Raw genomic sequence first — 16,568 nt, forward strand, 5'->3', positions numbered from 1 at the left:
TGTAAATGTTCTCTCCTGAGCCTATAAAAAGGAGAAAGAGTTGTAAGGGTAGTTGATCTTCTCCCACTGAAAAAAGATTAGTAGTGGAAGCCGATGGCCTCGAGTGAAGAGGAATCGAGAGTGGATGTCGGTCACGACGACCAAACCACTATAAATTTGGTTTGCATTTACTTTAAGTTTTTCATTTTCATTGCAAACTGATTTCTTACTTTCATTATGATTATGAACGTGTTTTTAAGTTAACATCTTTCTAATATCGGTTTTCATTGAACAAAAATTTCTAAACTAGTGAATTTTTACATAAGCACTAATTCACACCTCTCACCCCCCCCCCCCCAAGTGTCGTCACAATCCTAACAATTCTTGTTTCTCTTTTGAGATGTGCATGCTAGCAATTCTTTGCGTATCTTGAGATAAAAAAGTTTACAAGCTAACAATTCTTTGCTTATGTAAGCTAGCAAGTTTTTTTTTCTTGTTCTTGGAATATACAAGCTAGCAATTCTTTCTTCCCCTTTGTCATTATTAGAAAGAAGGGAATAACACAATGGTATAATTCTTTTCCCTTTACATCAATTTTTAAATCATAAAAAATATTAATAACATAAATAAATTTACATCAAGAGTGATTAATTTGATGATGGGGTATAGATATCATAAATACAAAGAAGTTATATAAAATAAACAAATCTCAAGTTGTGAATATCAAAATACCATGACTCTTTTTGATAAGTCTCCTTTAGTAAAAAGGAAGAATCGAGAACAAATAATAGGATATCTTGATTCATAAAAAAAATTTAAGTTATAATTCTGAGAAATCAAAAGAAAAATCATGATTTATTTGGATAAATACTCTTTAATAAATAGCAAAAAGAATCATAGGTGAATAAAAGATCTTGATTCATATAGAATAAATCTCAAGGTATAAATATCAAGAAATCAAAAGAAAAATCATGATTCACTTGGATAATTCTCTTTAATAAAATGAAATAATCATACCAGAATATATAGTAAAATCTTAAGTTATAATTATGAGAAATCAAAATAAAAGTCATGATTCATTTGGATAATTCTCCTCTTTAGTAAATAGCAAGAAAATACATACGAGATTAAATAATAAAATATCTTGATTTATGCATAAAAAATCTCAAGTCAACAAGATCATGATTTGGATTCAAATTCAATTTGTCAAATTATCAAAATCACTTTCTTAGTTCAAGAGATTCATAAAATAACACACACACACACACACACATATATATATATATATATATATATATATATATATATATATATATATATATATATATATATATATATATATATATATATATATATATATATATTCATCACTAAGGATCTCTATGATGAAAACTCAATAAGCTTTAAAGATAGAAAAATATATTCCCTTTTTAGTTTCAATTTATGTTATTGATTTCATACAAGCATGCTCTTGTCTTTTATGTCAAATCCATGCATCATCGTTTAAAACCAAACAATAAGTTTCGACAAAGATCAATAGTATAATACATTAAAAAAATAAAACATCTTCAATGAAAAGATTTGTTACTAATAATTCTAATTCTAATTATTTTCCTTTATTATTGTTATTTCAGCTAGTGAGCTTCATGAAGTGTTTTGGATCTTCGGTCATATGTCTTGAGCATCCACTATCAAGATTTTATTTTTTGCTCATAGTTTTTTATTATAGACAATTCTACAAGAAAGATAAGTTTGTTCTAGGTACCCATTTAACTTTATGTCCCTCATAATTAGATATATCTTAATTTTTTAACATTAAGTCATTTATGGTTCCTTTAGGAACCCAAACTAATTTATGCGAGTCATACTTTTTAAATGAGCATTTATGACCATATCTGTAACATCCCATTAGTCCCACATCGGAAGTGGGCAATGTATATGATTAGCTTATAAGGGCCTGATGAGTGTACTACGTTAACTCCTGCTTAAGCATTTTGGTCCGTGGTTGAAGGACCAAAATGGAGTTATTGGCTAGTTGGCTCATCAGACTCGGGTCTTGACATTTGGTATCAAAGCCGACCTAGCATTTGGGCAGGGTGAGAGGGCTCGAGTAGGAAAGATGGAGTCAAAGAACTCATCACGATGTGAAGCCACCACTGAGTTAATCCTTACATGCACTATGCTAGGGTTCGATCTGGGATATGTTGGACCTTGACAATATCTATCATAAAAATTACATTTAATTTTAGGAGTAACATGTAATATTGGTCCTTTAACAAAAATATTTGACTTTTATTGAGTGTTACTCACAAAGACTCCTTCGTTTCTACGTGCATGACCTTTAGTTGTAAAAATCATGTTTAATGATTTGCTATTAATTTTAAAATTTTTTAATATTTATTATAGTAATACATTTTCCTTCTTAAGTGAATTTAACTCTTCACATTTAATGCAAGGAGTTAACAAGCATTTATCATACTCATTTTAAAAATTTTTAAATTCATTAGAGATACTTTTTTAGTAATTTATATTTCTTACCAACTATTTTAAAATTATAATTATAAATTATAAAAAACATTAAGTAATTCATCATAAGATAAATATGTTTCGGGTGAGTTATTTACCTCATCATCGAGAGTCATCAAAGCATAGTTTGTCATCTCATCTTCATTGGTTTGCTCTTCCTCTTCGGATGCATTCAATTCAAACCAAGTCACCATGAGTGCTTTCTTCTTCTTTGGCAGCTTCTTTTTCTTCAGTTGAGGGCATTCACTTTTGAAGTGCCCTGACCTTTTGTATTCATAGCAAGTTATTATGTTCTTTTTAGGTTTAATTTTATTTTTAGACTCTTCTTTTATGAATTTTTAAATTTACTTATCAAAAGTTCTATGCCATCATCATCACTTGAGCTTTCGCTCGAGTGGTCTTCTTTTGCTCTAAGTGTCACATCCTTCATGTTCTTTGGAAGATTATGTTAAATCTCAGATTTTTGATGATGAAACCAATTGATAGTGTTTATGATTTGATATGTGTTTTAAGTGACGTAAGAAGCTTCGATTAGGGAGAGACAATTAAAGTAGAAAGAATCATGTTGGGCCAGAGAAACACATGTTAGAAGATTGGACGTCGAACCGAAGGATCGGTCGACATATCGACAGAAGGCTTCGGGCCATGGGTTCGGGCATTGGGCCAAGAAGAGCGAAAATTACACTAAAGAAATCGGAGTTATAGAGGTTAATTGGCCGATTGGGCAATAGGCTGCAAGAGAGGACGATACGTAGAAGAATCGGACGAAGCGTTGATGAACCAATGATATGCCGGACAATATGATTCAAGCTTTGTAATAATTGTCTAAGATCGAAGTAGGTTTTAATTATGAAGGATTAACTATGACAGTGATCAAGGCATAAAACAAAATGAAGTCCCAAAGTCAAGAATAAGATTTCGTTGGGAGTTCGAGAGTTTGTCGGAAGTCCGGACGTTCGTCGGAAGTTCTACTGGAATTGACCAAGAAGTCCAGGAGCTTGCCAAAGAAGCTCATCAAAATTCGCCAACAAGATCATCGTGAAGTCTATGAGCTTTCCGGGAGTCCGCTAGAACATTGCCAAGAAATCGTCGGAAGTTCGCCGGAAGATCATCAAAAGCTCACCGGAAGCAACATAGACTAACCAGACCGAATTAGCTTATTATATACCTTAAATTTCATAGTTAACACATAATTAGGAAGGAATTGGGTCAACCCAATTAGGGTCAGTTTGGCCCAAGTTTGGGCTATGTTGGGCCAAGTGAAAAGGCCCAAACAATGACCCAATAGGTGGAACCGATATGGCACAGTCATTGAGACTATATCAAGCGGTGGTACCGCCCAGACTCAGTCTCCAAGACTGTCAAGCGATGGTACCGCCAGTCTAGGCAGCGGTACTGCCCAATGTCAAGCTACAAGCAGTGGTACCATCAAGTGCAAGCGGTGGTACCACCTAGTGCAGGCGGTGGTACCGCCCGTACCTTGAAATTTCGGGGATTTGAATTTTGGTTCCATATTTTGAAGCCATTTGGGGTCTATAAATACCCTAACTATTCTTACATAGAGCAGTAAGAAAAGTGAATAAAAACTCTATGTTTCTAGAGTTGAAAACTCTTGTAAAGTATAGAGTCCCTCCCCCTAAAGGGAGAGTGTGAGGGAAGCTTTATAAAAAGGGGGTGTAAAGGTTCTCTCCTAAGCTTGCAAAAGGAGAATAGAGTTGTAAGAAGGAGATTAATCTTTACCTATTAAAGGAAGATCGTTAGTGGATGCCGGTGGCCTCGACGGAAGAGGAATCGGTGGAGTGGATGTAGGTCACGATGACTGAACCACTATAACTCTGTTTGTATTTACTTCTTGTAATTTACTTTTACTGCAAACTGCCATTCTTTACTTGCTTTACATCTATTACACTCCTTTGTATGCTCTAAAGTTAACATCTTTCGAAATGGGTTTAATCGCAATGAGATTTTGAGCCGACATAATTTCTACCCCTATACTAATTCACCCCCCTCCTATTGAATCTCGGATTTTGATGATAAAATCAATTGATGGGTTAATTGATCTAATCCATATTATTGAGCTAAGTGTGCAGGATTAACTACGATAATCAAAAAACACAAAGCAAGTATACCGGAGTCAAGTTCGATGGACGTTTAAGAGTCCGAAGAATCGTCGGAGATGTTGCCGGAACCAATCGAGAAGAAATCGGGAACCTGTCGGAATTTTTGGAAGTTCACCGAAGAGATCGTCGGAGGTTCACGGAGATCACCGAGAAGGCTCGGCTACTCGTTAAAGTCATCACAAGTTCGGGAGCTTGCTGGGAGTCCGTCGGAAGAAGTTCGTCGGAAAGCTCACCGAAACAAGACTCGACGTTCGCGGTTGAAAGCTTGCTTAGGATGTTTTTTTTGTTATGTAGTTCACTTGTAATTAGGATTAGGATTAAGAGATAATCCTATATCCTGGTTAGGGGCCAATTGGGCCCAAAATCAGATATGGTTTGGGCTAAAATTAAGCCAAACCAGTGAAATCGGAGAGCCAGGCGGTGGCACCGCCCAGCACCCGAGAGCTAGGCGGTGACACCTCCTGGGCTGGGCGGTTGCACCGTCCAGCACCCGAGCACTGGGCGGTGGCACCGCTTGGCTGTGCGGTGGCACCACCAGCATCGGGAACCCAAAGAGAATTCAAATTTTGGAGCCCAAATTTTGGAGCCCAAATTTGAATCCTCTTGAGGCCTATAAATACCCCTCAAATCTCAGCTGAGAAGACAACTTTTGAGAAGCATTTGATTGAGAGAAAAGTCTTAGAAAGTCTTAGCAAGTCTTGTTTTCAATTTGCTAGAGAGTTCTCCTCCTTCTTTCTTATTGAAAATTTGTAAGAGGTTGAACTGTTTGTAAAAGGTTGTAAGAGGGGTATTTACCCTTCCATTTCAAGAGATTTGCTAGTGGAAGGTGGGAGCCTCATCGAAGAGGGGCCTCGCAAGTGGATGTAGGTCATTTGACCGAACCACTCTAAAATCGGCGTAATCTCTGGTTTGCATTTCATTATTGCTGTTTACATTATTGCAAACATTCTTACATGCTTTAGTTCCTTATTACCTTTGCTCGCAACTTTAAGAATACGCTTTCAAGTTAAGCTTTTCAAGTTCCGTTCTTATCGTACGAAAGATTTTTCTAAAACCGAAGTTTTAATCCGCTGCACTAATTCACCCCCCCTCTTAGTGCCGCTCCGATCCTAACAAGTGGTATCAGAGCGAGGTTATCTCTCATATTTGGTTTAATACCCAAGAGAGATGGCTTACTCCGGCATGCAAGAGGGCCATTCTATTGCACGACCACCTTTGTTTAATGGGTCGGATTACACATATTGGAAGACTCGCATGAGGATCTTCCTCATTTCTATGGACTTTGAGCTTTGGTCTATTATTGAAAACGGATTTCAAAAATCTTCTCTTCCGATGAGCGAATGGAATGAATCGGAGAAGAAGGTTTTTGCTTTAAATGCAAAGGCTATGAATGCCTTGTTTTGTGCACTAGACAAAAATGAATTTAATCGTGTTTCAATTTACGATTCGGCCTTTGATATTTGGAGAACTCTTGAGGTCACTCATGAAGGCACTAGCCGAGTGAAAGAGTCCAAAATCAACATCCTTGTGCACTCTTACGAACTTTTCCGAATGAAACCAAGTGAGTCCATCGGAGACATGTACACCCGGTTTACGGATGTCATCAATGGACTCAAAGCTCTTGGTAAAGATTTTACTAACTTTGAACTAGTAACTAAAATCATAAGATCCCTCCCTAAAAGTTGGGATCCAAAAGTTACGGCCATTCAAGAGGCCAAAGACCTTAAAGCATTCCCTCTTGAAGAACTCATTGGGTCTCTAATGACCTACGAAATGACATGTCAAGCTCATGACGAGCTCGAGAACCCCCTTCCAAAGAACAGGAAGGATATGGCACTCAAATCACAAGAAGACCACTTGAAAGGAACATCAAGTGATGAGGACAGTGACAATGACATTGCACTTTTGACTCAAAAATTTAAAAAATATTTAAGAAAGAACAAATTTAAAAATAATATAAAAAATAAATTTGAACAAAAGAAGGACCAAGTGATTTGCTATGAATGCAAAAAACCGGGACACTACAAGAACGATTGTCCTCAAGCCAAAAAGAGGACATCAAAGAAGAAGGCTCTCAAGGCAACGTGGGATGATTCAAGCGCATCCGAAGAAGAGGAGTCCAACACCGAGCAAGTTGCTCATTACGCGCTAATGGCTTTAGGAGAAGAGGTATGTGATTTATTTAATGAAGATTTATCTTTTGAAGAACTCTCTATCGCTTTTCATGAATTATTTGATGAATGTAGAACTGTTAGCAAGAAGTTAAGTATCTTAAAGAAAGAGCATGCTTTGCTACAAGAAAAGTTTGATAATCTTCAAACTCCTCCATGCTATAAGTGTGAGCATTTAGAAGTAATAAAAAATAAAAATTTGCTTCTTAAAGAAACCTTAAACAAGTTTAAGGTTGGTAGCAAAGGATTAGATATGATCCTTGCACACAAGGGTCACATCGCAAATAGAAATGGAATTGGATTTGTAAAAGGATTACATCAAAATCCTACCACTTTCATAAAAGGACCTACATTACATGTTTCCTCTTATATGAAATGCAACTTCTGTTGCAAATCCGGACATATTGCCTACAAATGTCCATTTAGGAAAATGAGCTCACAAAAATTAATATGGGTTCCTAAAGGAACTATAAAGGATTCAATAATAAATAACAAAGTTAGTGGGTCAATTTTTGAGGCACCCAAAATCAAATGGGTACCTAAAAATCATCCTCTTTTGTAGACAAACCCACAAGCTAGGAGCAAGAGATGGTATCTCGATAGTGGATGCTCAAGACATATGACTGGAGATCCATCTCATTTCTCTATGCTCACTAGCAAAGAAGAAGGGTACGTCACCTTCGGAGACAACAACAAAGGCAAAATCATTGGCAAGGGAACTATTGGTAACAAATTTAGTTTTTCCATTGATGATGTTTTACTAGTTGATGGTTTGAAACACAATCTCTTAAGTATTAGTCAACTATGCGATAAAGGTTATATCGTTAGATTTGAATCAAATATGTGCATTATTGAAAAACCAAATCATAACATGATTATGATTGCGTTAAAATAAAATAATGTCTATACCATCAATCTTGATGAACTAAGTAATGAAATGTGTTTCTCCGCCGTAAATGATGATGCTTGGCTTTGGCATAGGAGATTAGGTCATGCAAGCATGAAAACAATATCTAAAATCTCATCTTAAGAATTAGTACGAGGGATTCCGAATATGAAGTTTATTAAGGATAAGGTATACGATGCATGTCAACTAGGCAAACAAATAAAAACAAAGCTTCAAACCAAAAAATCAAATTAGCACCACTAGACCATTACAATTGATCAATTTGGACTTATTTGGACCAATTGATACAACAAGTCTAGGTGGAAGCAAATATGCTTTTGTGATTGTGGATGACTACTCTAGATACACTTGGACCTATTTCTTAGCTCACAAAAGTGATTGCTTCAAGTGTTTCTCTAAATTTTGTAAACTCACTCAAAACGAAAAAGGCTTCATGATTTCATCAATTCGGAGTGATCACGGTGGTGAGTTCCAAAACCATGACTTTCAAAATTTTTGCGAAGTTCATGTGTACAATCACAACTTCTCAACTCCAAGAAATCCTCAACAAAATGGAGTAGTCGAAAGGAAAAATAGAAACCTACAAGAAATGGCAAGAACTATGTTAAATGAACATAGTTTACCCAAATATTTTTGGGCCGAAGCTGTAAATACGGCTTGTTACATCATGAATAGGGTCCTAATAAGACCATCTCTATTAAAAACTCCCTATGAATTATGGAACAACAAAAAACTAAATATTTCTTATTTTAAAGTTTTTGGTTGTAAATGCTTCATTTTAAATGAAAAGGATGCCCTAGGTAAATTTGATGCTAAATCCGATGAAGGCATTTTTCTTGGTTACTCCTCCGTTTCTAAGGCCTTTCGTGTCTTTAACAAAAGGACCTTAGTAATAGAAGAGTCTATTCATGTAGTTTTTAATGAAATTTCTGATTTAAAGAAAAATAATTTTGATGATGATCTTGGTTTTGATAATTTGAATTTAAACGAACCCCCTCCTCAAAATAGCCATTTGAATGCATATTCTTCCGAAATTTCTTTACCCAAAGAATGGAAGTATGTAGATGCTTATCCAAAGGAGCTAATTATAGGAGATACAACAAAAGGGGTTCAAACTCGTTCTTCTTTCAAGAATTTTTGTGCCAACGCCGCTTTCCTTTCTCAAATTGAACCTAAATGCATTGACGAAGCCTTAAAAGATGATTTTTGGGTCATTGCAATGCAAGAAGAATTGAACCAATTTGAGAGGAATGAGGTATGGAAGCTTGTTCCTAGACCAAGTGACCACTTAGTAATAGGTAATAAGTGGGTCTTTAGAAACAAGCAAGACGAAAATGGTATCGTGGTTAGAAACAAGGCTAGATTAGTGGCCAAAGGTTTCAACCAAGAAGAAGGTATCGATTACGAAGAAACCTTCGCTCCCATGGCTCGATTAGAAGCCATAAGGATGCTCCTTGCCTATGCTAGTAGTAATAATTTTAAACTATTTCAAATGGATGTCAAAAGTGCTTTCTTGAATGGTTTTATTTCCGAAGAAGTATATGTCGAACAACCTCCCGGATTTGAAAATTCTCTTCTTCCTAATCATGTATTCAAATTGACTAAAGCTCTCTATAGCTTGAAACAAGCTCCTAGAGCTTGGTATGAAAGGCTTAGTTCCTTTTTTATTTTAAATAATTTTACCAAAGGCAAGGTTGATACTACATTGTTTATTAAACATTTGGAAAATAATTTTCTTATTGTGCAAATTTATGTTGACGATATTATTTTTGGCTCTTCGGATGAATCACTATGTGAATCATTTGCCAAATGTATGAGTCATGAATTTGAAATGAGTTTAATGGGTGAATTAACTTTCTTTTTAGGATTACAAATCAAACAACTTAGTGATGGTATATTTCTTAACCAATCCAAATATACATTAGAATTGTTAAAACGATTTAACATGGATAATTCAAAAGCAATAAACACCCCTATGAGTACTGCAACTAAGTTAGATATGGATGAAAATAATGAAAATTTCGATCAAAAAACATATAGGGGAATGATAGGTAGTCTACTCTACCTCACTGCGACTAGACCGGATATTATGTTTAGTGTAGGACTTTGCGCTAGGTTTCAATCTAATCCTAAATTATCTCATCTTAAGAGTGTTAAAAGAATATTTAGGTATCTTAAAGGAACTCCAAATTTAGGATTGTAATATCCAAAATCTAAAAAATTCGATCTAATAGCTTATGTAGATGCCGATTTTGGCGGATGCAGGATAGATAGAAAAAGTACATCTGGAACATGCCAATTTTTAGGACATGCACTTGTTTCTTGGACTTCCAAGAAACAAAATTCAGTTGCACTATCTACGGCGGAAGTCGAATACATTGCTGCAAGTGCATGTTGTGCACAAGTTATTTGGATGAAAAATACATTAGAAGACTATGGAATTCACTTTAAAAACATTCTCATAAAATGTGATAATACTAGTGCCATATGTCTTACTAAAAATCCAATTCAGCACTCTAGAACCAAGCACATCGATGTTAGGCATCATTTCATACGCGATCATGTCCTTAACAATGATGTTGTTCTAGAATTCATTGACACAAAGCATCAATTAGCAAATATATTTACAAAAGCTTTGAAGGAAGACCAATTTGAATTCATTAGAAGGGAATTAGGTATGTTGAATTGTCCTAAAGAATAAATGTGTTTAAATGGATTTTCCGTAAAGTTTTTCATTCTCTCTCCGTTCCTCGGTGAATCTAATCCTTCTCTTTCGATTCTAAATGACTTGTTAAATTATCTTATCCTATCTTGAGTCAAACACTGCTCCGATTTGATCAAGATTAATGATTTTATGAATCTCGAAATTGATTTTGATGGCTTGATTATGAGTTTCAAGTTGACAATTTGAATTTAAATGAGTTTGTATTCGAATTATGATCTTGAGTTACTACTTGAATTTTTTAATCACGATCTCTTCCTTGTACACCTACAACTTTTGATTATAGAAAGAAGAGATTTGATAAAATGGATGAATGTTGAATTTTCCTTTATGATGAACTCGACATAAACATTTTAACATACTTAATTTTGGATGATAAAATTTTTGTATGATCAATGTTATAATCACAAATTATGTGCTTCAAGTCTCATTCCCTTTTTTGTTGATGACAAAGGGGGAGAAAAGTGATGACTTGTACCATTTTGATAGCATAACTTATATAAATTACAAAAGCTTGTATGAATGTCTTATATGCCTTGCAAAATGCCTTGCAAAATCCTTGAGAATATCACAAGATTGATTGATCATATTGAAAGCATGCCTTACATCCATATCATGAAATTCATGTTGAAAATCTTTATCTCCTATTGTAGTAAAAATCGTCCCATATCATTTTGATAGCATGACTTATATAAATTACAAAAGCTTGTATGAATGTCTTATATGCCTTGCAAAATCCTTGAGAATATCACAAGATTGATTGATCATATTGAAAGCATGCCTTACATCCATATCATGAAATTCATGTTGAAAATCTTTATCTCCTATCGTAGTAAAAATCGTCCCATATCATTTGACTTATGATTTTCATCGAAGTTTCGCATTTACTATTGCTTAATGAGAATAACGATAAGTTCTACGGTTAGAACTTATCGGTTTATGCTTGAATTCAATGGATGAAATTCAAGTGTTTTCATCTTCTCATAATATGGCATATAGATAGGGGGAGTTATGTTTAACTTCATCATCAATTGATTGTCATCATCAAAAAGGGGGAGATTGTTGAATCTCGGATTTTGATGATAAAATCAATTGATGGGTTAATTGATCTAATCCATATTATTGAGCTAAGTGTGCAGGATTAACTATGATAACCAGAAAACACAAAGCAAGTATACCGGAGTCAAGTTCGATGGACGTTTAAGAGTCCGAAGAATCGTCGGAGATGTTGCCGGAACCAATCGAGAAGAAATCGGGAACCTGTTGGAATTTTCGGAAGTTCACCGAAGAGATCGTCGGAGGTTCACGGAGATCACCGAGAAGGCTCGGCTACTCGTTAAAGTCATCACAAGTTCGGGAGCTTGCTGGGAGTCCGTCGGAAGAAGTTCGTCGGAAAGCTCGCCGAAACAAGACTCGACGTTCGCGGTTGAAAGCTTGCTTAGGATATTTTTTTTGTTATGTAGTTCACTTGTAATTAGGATTAGGATTAAGAGATAATCCTATATCCTGGTTAGGGGCCAACTGGGCCCAAAATCAGATATGGTTTGGGCTAAAATTAAGCCAAACCAGTGAAATCGGAGAGCCAGGCGGTGGCACCGCCCAGCACCCGAGAGCTGGGCGGTGACACCTCCTGGGCTGGGCGGTTGCACCGTCCAACACCCGAGCGCTGGGCGGTGGCACAGCCAGCATCGAGAACCCAAAGAGAATTCAAATTTTGGAGCCCAATTTTGGAGCCCAAATTTGAATCCTCTTGAGACCTATAAATACCCCTCAAATCTCAGCTGAGAAGACAACTTTTGAGAAGCATTTGATTGAGAGAAAAGTCTTAGAAAGTCTTAGCAAGTCTTGTTTTCAATTTGCTAGAGAGTTCTCCTCCTTCTTTCTTATTGAAAATTTGTAAGAGGTTGAACTGTTTGTAAAAGGTTGTAAGAGGGGTATTTACCCTTCCATTTCAAGAGATTTGCTAGTGGAAGGTGGGAGCCTCATCGAAGAGGGGCCTCGCAAGTGGATGTAGGTCATTTGACCGAACCACTCTAAAATCGGCGTAATCTCTGGTTTGCATTTCATTATTGCTGTTTACATTACTGCAAACCTTCTTACATGCTTTAGTTCCTTATTACCTTTGCTGCGCAACTTTAAGAATACGCTTTCAAGTTAAGCTTTTCAAGTTCCGTTCTTATCGTACGAAAGATTTTTCTAAAACCGAAGTTTTAATCCGCTGCACTAATTCACCCCCCCTCTTAGTGCCGCTCCGATCCTAACACCTCCCCCCCCCCCTCTTAGTGTCGACTCATTCCAAACAGTTGGTATCAAAGCCACATCTTTTCTCATTTGGTTTAACACCTAAAAGAAATGGCTCTTTTCGGCTTTCAAGAGGGTTACTCTTTCATTTGTCCTCCCATGTTCAATGAGACGAACTATACATATTAGAAAACTCGAATGAGAGTTTTCTTGCTTTCCTTGGATTTGAATTTATAGAATATTATCGAAAGTGATTTTCAAAAGTCTTTTACTCCAATAAAAGAATGGAATGATTTCGAGAAGAAAACATTTTTCTTAAATGCTAGAGCTATGAACTCTCTATTTTATGCTTTGGATAAAACTGAGTTTAATCGGGTTTCTACATGCGAAACGACTTTCGATATATGGCACTCTCGAAATCACATACGAAGGTATTAGTAGAGTAAAAGATTCTAAGATAAATCTTTTAATGCATGATTTTAAACCTTTTCGAATGAAGCCAAGCAAAACTGTTGTTGACATGTACACCCGTTTTATGGATGTCGTCAATGGTTTAAAAGCTCTTGGCAAATGCTTTTCTAATTTTGAACTCGTTAACAAGATCTTAAGATCTCTTTCTAAAAATTAAGAATCAAAAGTAACGGCAATACAAGAAACAAAGAATTTAAATAAATTTTCACTTGAAGAACTTATCGGATCCTTGATGACCTATGAAATGACTTATGATGCACTCGATGAACATGAGAACTATCTTCCCAAGAATAGGAAGGATTTAGCACTTCAAACAATAGAATACTACTTAAGTGATGACTCAAGTGATGATAATGATGACCTTAAACTTCTCACAATAAAACTTAAAATATTCTTAAAATAAGAATTAAAGAATAAAAATAAACTTAAAAAAGAACGTAATTACTTGCTATAAACACAAGAAGAAGAAAGCACTTTGGAACGAATCAAGTTCATCTAAAAATAAAGAACAAACCAATAAAGGCGAGGTGGCAAACTATGCCTTAACGACTTTCGACGATAAGGTAACCAAAACTCCTTTGCTTTATTTCGAAATTACATAATGTATTTCATATGTTATTTTAAATTAGTTTAGAAAAATTATATATAATTTTTTTAAAAAATTACATGATGTAATAAAAATAAATTTTTTTTGGGATCATGCTAGTAATTTTGAAAATGATAAATGACAATTACATGTTTTATAAAAATACAACAAAATATTAGATTTAAATCTAATAATTAATCCTATGTATGTTTTAAAAAAATAATATGTATCTAAATTAATGATTTTCGACTTTGATTGAAAATGCTCAATGAAATCATGCTTGATGTTTTAATGATATAATGATGTAAGATGTAATTAAAATATTAAAGTTTTGATACCTGTTGATTTTATACTATACATGAGATTTTGAAGTTATGCATGATGATTTATGTGATTAATGGCTTATTGATCTTTGTCGTAATGAAAGTTACTCTTTTGGTTTTAAGTGATGGTGCATGTTTTTATTTGGCATAAAAAAGATAAAGACATGCTTATATGAAACAAACAACTTTAAATGAAACATCTCTATCTTATTGATTTTTGGATAAAAGATTAATGAATCCATGTATATTATGCATTTGTGAATCTCTTGGACTATGAAAATGAATTTGAATGAGTTTTTATCAAACTCATAATTTCTCAAGACTTATAATATGAAATCTTTTATGAGTCAAGATCTCTTATTTGATCTAAGAGGAAAATAATCGAATTCATGATCTTGATTTCTTGATATTTGATACTTGAGATTTTTCTGTGAATCAAGATCTTGTATTTGATCTCCTATGCTTCTTCTTGTCATTCACTAAAAAAGAAAATTTTGTAGTTGAATCATAAATTTTTTGGAATTATAACTACTTTTTTAATTGAGACATTATGTATGAATCAAGTTCTCATGTGAATCTATTTACGTTGCCTTCATTGAACTTTCCGAAAAGTGATTTTGATGATTTTAATGATTTGAATTTGAATGAGTTTTATCCAAATCATGATCTTGGTTTCTTGGAATTACTTGAGATTTTTTGAATCAAGATCTCTTCTTTGTACTCCTACGATTTTTTCTTGGTATTTTATTTAAAGAAAAGATTTACTATATAAATCATATCTTTTGGTATTCAAATGGTCTTATCTTTCATGACATGATTTTTTTATATTTATGACTTGTATGCCTTGTAATAATTAAAATATTTTACACCATTATGTTCTTCCTTTCTTTTTTCTTGTTTACAATAACAAAAGGAGGAGAACTTATGATCATGCATGGTAGAATGTAATTTGACAAATTGATACCATCATGATGTGAAATATCTATGACTCAAAATGATGCATGCATTACTTATGATTTCACTATGATGATGTATATGATGTATTGCATATGATGTGAATCAAGATTAAAATTACGTTGACTTAAATTCAAGATTTATTTCAATTATGACATATTGCAATAAGAATGACACTTTATCTTTCTCATAATTTAAAAATTGATGAATTGCATCATTGTATTATTATTTCCCTCTTTTTGTCAATGACAAAGGGGGAGAAAGAATTGTTAGTGTGCATATCTCAAAAGAGAAAGATTTGCTAGCTTGCACAATTCAAGAAGATGCAAAAACATGTCAGCTTGCTCATCTCAAAAGAGGAACAAAGATTGCAAACTTACTTATTTCAAGAAGCAAAAGTTGCTTTCTTGAACATCTCAAATATTGCTAGCTTATATTTTCTAAAATAATATTAAAAAAAATTATGCTAACTTGCATGATGAAAAACTTGTTAGAATTGCTAGTTTGAACATTACAAAAGATGCAAAAATTACTAGCTTACACTTCTCAAAAGAGAAAAAAGAACGATGTTATCTTATGAATTTTGCTTACTTACATATTTCAAGAAAATACAAAAATGATGCTATCTTGTACATTTCAAAAACTTGCTAGTTTGAACATAGTAAGGAAAAACAAATATGCTAACTTGCACATCTTTAAATTTGCTGGCTTGTATGTTGTAAAACTTGCACATCTCTAAAAACTGATAGTTGCACTTCTCCTTTTTATTGATGACGAAGGGGGAGAAATTATGATGATAATCATGCATGCAATGATGTACTTAGATATTTTGATTATGCATGATTTTATTATACATGCAATGATGTGATAAATTAGTTATTTCATGTTATATGAAATATTGAAATACTATTATTTCAAAGTTTCTATCAATATGACATATTGATAGGGGGAGTTTATTTAAACTCCGGGAGTTAAGGTTAACTCCATCAATTAATTGGTTGTCATCATAAAAAAGAGAGAGATTGTTGAATCTTGGATTTTGATGATGAAACTAATTGATAGTGTTTATGATTTGATTTACGTTTTGAGTGACGTAGGAAGCTTCGATTAGGGAAAGACAATTAAAGTAGGAAGAATCATGTTGAGCCGAAGAAACACATGTTAGAAGATTGGACGTCGAGCCGAAGGATCAGTTGACGTATCGATAGAAGGCTTCAGGCCATGGGTTCGAGCATCAGGTCAAGAAGAGAGAAAATTACACTAAGGAAATCAGAGTTGCAGAGGTAAACTGGCCGATTGGGCAATATGCAGCAAGAAAGGACGATGCGTCGAAGAATCGAATGAAGCGTCGATGAACCAATGACATGCCGGATAACATGATTCAAGTTTTGTAATAATTATCTAAGATCGAAGTAGGTTTTAATTATACAGGATTAACTACAATAGCGATCAAGGCATAAAGCAAAATAAGGTCCCGGAGTCAAGAACGATATTTCGTTGGGAGTTCGAGAGTCTGTCGGAAGTTCGGACGTTCATCGAAAGTTCTACTGGAATTAACCAAGAAGTCC

Source organism: Musa acuminata, chromosome BXJ2-2 (genome assembly GCF_036884655.1).
Source record: "Musa acuminata AAA Group cultivar baxijiao chromosome BXJ2-2, Cavendish_Baxijiao_AAA, whole genome shotgun sequence".
Taxonomy (NCBI): Eukaryota; Viridiplantae; Streptophyta; class Magnoliopsida; order Zingiberales; family Musaceae; genus Musa; species Musa acuminata.